This window comes from Prionailurus bengalensis, chromosome C1 (assembly GCF_016509475.1).
Source record: "Prionailurus bengalensis isolate Pbe53 chromosome C1, Fcat_Pben_1.1_paternal_pri, whole genome shotgun sequence".
NCBI classification, from domain to species: domain Eukaryota; kingdom Metazoa; phylum Chordata; class Mammalia; order Carnivora; family Felidae; genus Prionailurus; species Prionailurus bengalensis.
In genome coordinates this window covers 130,164,918-130,170,193 of record NC_057345.1, presented here as the reverse complement: position 1 = coordinate 130,170,193, position 5,276 = coordinate 130,164,918, and the positions used below count along the sequence as shown (strand labels likewise).

The 5,276-nt window shown below is 44.7% G+C and overlaps 1 pseudogene; it reads right to left on the bottom strand.

Moving 5' to 3' along the window:
- Positions 1 to 2,400: 2,400 nt before the first annotated feature.
- On the bottom strand, positions 2,401 to 3,172 carry LOC122479677 (annotated as a pseudogene).
- Positions 3,173 to 5,276: the final 2,104 nt, after the last annotated feature.

Sequence of the window (5,276 nt, the reverse complement as noted above, 5' to 3'; positions counted from 1 at the left end):
TGCTGACAGCTCAGAACCTGGAGCCTGCTTCAGATTCTGTGTCTCCTCTCTCTGCCCCTCCCCCCGGTTCACACTCTGTCTCTCTCTTTCAAAATAAAATGAAGACATAAAAAAAAAATTTAAAAAGAAAGGGTAGTGTCATGGAAAGTTGAGGGGGACTAAAAAGAATTTTTATAAGGAGAGAGTTGTAAATAGTATTAAATAAACCACATTATTCAAGTAAAGGTAGAATTGGCATTGAATTTATTAGGAACATAGTTTCAATGCAATGAAATGAATTGTATTCATATTTGGAAGCTCTTACCCCTAATGTGACTATATTTGGAGACAGCGTCTTTAAAGAGGTAGTTAAGGTTAAATAGCTTCATAAGGAGGAGTTGCAAAACAAATAGGACTGATGCCCTTGTGAAAAGAGAAAGATACCAGGATTGCACCTGCACGGAGGAAAGGCTATGTGAGGACACAGAGAGAAGGCAGCTGTCTGCAAGCCGGGAGAGAGAGACCTCAGGAGAAACCAATCCTGCCCACACCTGGAACTTGGATTTCCAATCTCCAGCATTGTGAGAAATACATTTATGTTGTTTGAGACACCCAGTCTGTGTGATATTTGCTTATGGAAGGCTTACCAGGCTAATACAATGGGCATTATTGATATTTGAATAATTACATTTCCAGAGGTAGTAAAAGCTGACATCATAGAGCAGTAGGGTAGGGAGAAAAATGGGGGTGAGTATATTCCCCTTTATATAGAACTGTGGCTAGGTGGCAGAGAGAAATAGCCCAGGAACCAGAGAGGCTGTGTTGAAACCCTATGAGAGCACAATTACATCGCGTTTACCATAAATTTCCAAGAGACAAGTTGATCATCTTCACACTGTAATATGCATAATTATGCATGTTGATTAGAGCATATTTCTTTGTTTTGTAACTGAAGGAAATCTTGGGAGAGTTTTTAATTTGAACCAGGCAGGAGAATCTTACAAGGACATTAGCAATGAAGTTGGCATTGCATTCTTTTGGTGTAATTTTAGGGTCACTAAATCAGCTGGATTTCACAATCTAAATTAGAGCATGTTGATGTTGTGCCCAAGTTGTAGAAAGGGTAGGGTTGTTTGAAGTCATCTCTCAGAATTTTTTAGTACATTTCTTTGTTTTCTTCCTCAGAGTTTATCACACTGAGTTTTTCTTTCTGGAGGGCATAGTTTACTCCTACTAATAGAACTTTCCTGAATTAGCATGTTACAGTTTTCAAAGTGAGTTTGCATTTATTGTGTCCTAATTCTTCTTTCCTCTTAGGGAATTTGCTGTTCCAGGTACTCCACATCTTTCCTGAATCACTCATTTCCCATCACAACACAAATGCATTGTTAGTCTCCAATATTCAAAATAATAATAATAATAAAACACACTTCCTACCCACATTGTCCAAGGTATCAGTCCTCTGTTCTCCTATCTTCTCTTACAAAGGTCACTTCTTAGATGGTCTCATGGTGGTTTCTCACATATACATATCACCTCTAAGGTGATGACTCTTCAGCCTTCCCCTGGGCTTCAGTCTGGTAAACCTAGGCATTGAAAATTAACATAACCAAAAAAGCAAGCATCTTGATTCTCCCTACCATCTCTAGTCCAGCCCTTACCATTGACATTCTACCAATAAACAGCTTCATTGACACAGATGTTCAGGCCAAAGCTCAGAAATCACCCTTGAAACTTCTTTTTCTCAATCTATCACCAGAGTTGTGTTGGCTCTACCTTAAAATGAGACACCAATTTAAAAAACTAAACTAAATGAGAAAACAGAAACTTACGGTGCTCATACCTGCTGGTGCAGGTAGCTGGGGTAGTGCTTACTGCCCAGAGCTTGCAAAGGGTTCACTTATCCCGTGGGTCCCCAAGGGCCCCTGCGCAGCCCTCACACCCCCATGTGAAGTGTATATGTATTCAAAGAAAAATTCAAATTTTGACAGCAGATTCCTTCCCGTCTTTGTGTTTGCCACAAATCCCCTTCCCCTCCAAATGTCTCTAGGTCCTCCCCACAAGTGACGTGGGCTCACTGCTTGGCTATACTGAGGATCCTGCCCACGATTTTAAAATATAAAAAAAGGGTAAAACGTCTCATTTATGTAAAATAAGAAAGGTGGGCCGAGCCTCCAGGGTTACTAGGGACCGCCTCCTGGCCGTTTCTCAGCTGCACTACAGAGTCCTGGGCTTGTTGTGCCTAGACCTCCCGCAGCAGGAGTCTCGAAGCCCTCTGCAGGGCTCGTTCTGGCTGAGACCGCCAAGCATACTAGCTGCTTCCCCACGCTTCCCAGAAACAGGAGCCATAGCATTCCCTGCACCCAGCGCCGGGTCAGGAGCGGAGCGTTCGCCAAGGGCAAGCCCTGCCAGAGCGCATCTGGACCTGGCGGCCCCGGCCTGCACCATTGCATCTTGCATTTGTTCCTCAAGTATTTCTGAGACAGATGGACAGACCTCTGGAGGCCGTTGCTCTTGCAGCCGCCATTTCTACCCCACCCGCTAGTGAGTAACAGCGCAGGTGTTTCATGCATGCAATTGCCAATTAGTAAAGACTTGAGGTGACTGGCAGCAGGAGTTTGTGAGGCACACGCAGTGCAGGAAATAGTGGCCTGAACAGATCTTCACGCCATGCTGCATAAGCACGACGTGGGACAGCTCAGCGAAGGACCTGAAGAAGCTGAAGTTGCACAGCTGACCTAACTTGAAAAAGGTTGGGCCGTTCTCCCTGCAGGTGAGCTCCTGCTCCTTGGCGACTTGCTACCTGGAGGCTCCATTCCCTGCCAGGATCCAGGAGACCCCGGCGCCCTGGCTCCTTGATCCCCCTGATACGCCCATCCGAGCTGTCCAAGGACCAGCTGTTGGTGATGTCACACACTAGGAGGATCCTCTGCGAGCCCCGGGAGTAAGACCTGAACACCGTGCGGAACCTGCCTCCGCCCAACGTATTGGAGAACTCCAGCTTGACCCGCTGGCCGCCCAGCAGGTTGGTAGTTGTCTTGTAGTCGATACGGTTGCTGTAGGCTTAAGGGGCTTAGGCTGCATCTTCCTGCACGCGCTCCTGGATCTCGCCCTGGCCCACGTTGCTGTCGCCCACCCACAAGAACTTGAACATGTGGTTGTACCTCTTAACCAGGCTGCCCTGGGTCCCCATCCTTGCTCATGCACACCTCCATGCTCGTGGTGCAGGCTGGGTAGAAGTCCACTGGCCATCCACTGAGAGCCCTCAGACCAACCTACGCGGTGGCCCAGTTTCAGGGAGGCAGTGCAGGATGGTCCCACTTCTCCCCACCAGCCACCTCACCTCAACCTGTGGTTCCAGCTTGTGCACCAGACACCATTAGCACGTTTTTCATGGGTAACTAAAATAGTCTCTAAATCGATATTCTTGCTTCTGCTTTTGCTTCCATGATATATTCTCCACATAATAGACAAGGTGATACTTTACAAATATAAATCCTATCAAGTCTCTCCTGTCAATATTCATTAGTACTACCCACTGACCACATTGTCCCCATGCCCCTCTGGACACCTGGTGGGATTGTGTTTACCCACCTTCTTGTGGATGGGTGGGCTTATGTGGCTCGTTCTGGCCAATAAGTTGTAAGCAAAAGTGACACCTGCATTACTGAGCTGGAGCATTTAATTGCTATTTCAAGACCCCCAGATCTTCTCTTCCCACTGCCACAGAGACTGGAATGTTCTACACAGTGGTGACTTCATCAGCTTGGGTCCTGGAGTGAGGACAAGGATGGTCACCATAGAGAGCAGAATCTCCAGCCAACCCTTGTTAAACACACATTGAAATCATGAGGGATGTCTGTATGCTTTTAAGCCACTGAAATTTTCTTTTTTGTTACTATGGCATAACCTATCTGTCTTGACTGATGTCCTCTGCTGCTTGAAACATGCCCCATGCAGATGGAGTTGCAACAAATCCTTTACCATGGTCTGTCACCCTATGTGACTTGACCCCTACCTACTTTTGATTTTTGGTTGCTATACTCTAGACACACTGTCCTTGATGTTTCTCCTACTTATCCACTTCTTAGGTTTTTTTGTACTTTCTGTTCTCTGTTTTTCTGGAATATTTCTCTCTTCAGGTCTGCACATGGCTAACTCCATCAGTTCATCATTCAGTGGCACCCACTTAGACTTACTTCTCTCTTTAAAATCTGTTCTCTACCTTCCCAGAAATATTTTAAGTTTCTGAATTAGAAAAAAAACAAACTAACCAGGTTATGCTAAAGTAACAACAACAAAGCTCCCAAAACTCAGGAGTTTATCACAACAAAAATTTACTTTGTGTTCTCACTAAGTGTGTAACTAGGGTTAGCAGTGGATCTCTGCTCATTGCTCAAGCAAGGATCCAAGCTAGTGGAGGCTTCACTTCATCACAAGCTTCCAAGAACCCTGTGGCATAAAGATGGGAGCCATACAGTAACTAGCACAACTAATTAAATATGATATTCCTGAAGTGACACATGCTACTTCAACTAACTAACTAACTAACTAACCAACTAACCATTGGTCAAATGGCCCGTCCTGACCACAGACATTTAGGATTTGGTCCTGGAGTAGAGAAGAATCTTCAGTGTCATTCTGGAGGACAGAAAAATCAGATTATCAGGAAAGCCACATTAGTGACTGTCACAGCTGCTGTGTTGATTAGCTACCTGCTGCATAAAAAATTACTATTAACTAAGCTACTTAAAACAACTTTCTTTTATTAGCACACAGTTCTATAGGTCAGAAATTTGGGTGGGCTTTATTTGGTTCTGTGCCCAGGATATCATAAAGCCAAAATCAAGGCTGAGCTGGGCTCTTGTTGGGGGAAGGGTCCACTCCCAAACCCATTCAGGTCATTAATAGAATTCACTTTCTTGAAGTTGTGGAACTGAGGTCTCTCTTTCTTGCTGGGCACTCTCTGTTCTTGGAGACCACTGGCAACCTCTCACGTGGCCTCTTTCATCTTCAGACTAGCAGTGGCATTTGAAGTCCTTCTCATTCTTCCCCTTGTATCCATTGAGGCCTGACTGTCCTTTCTGCTTTTTTCAGGAAACGTTAGCTTCAATCTATTGTATTGTTTTTGTATCTTCCATTCATCTCTTTGTCTTCTTTTGCCATCTAAAGCTCATCTTCTTTAATCCTCCTTTCTCCCATCTCTTCCTAAGGCCATTTACATTCTTTTCCTCTCCCATATCTGACTTCCTGGAACTTTTATGATATATACACTTTCATGTTACATTTGAATAAGT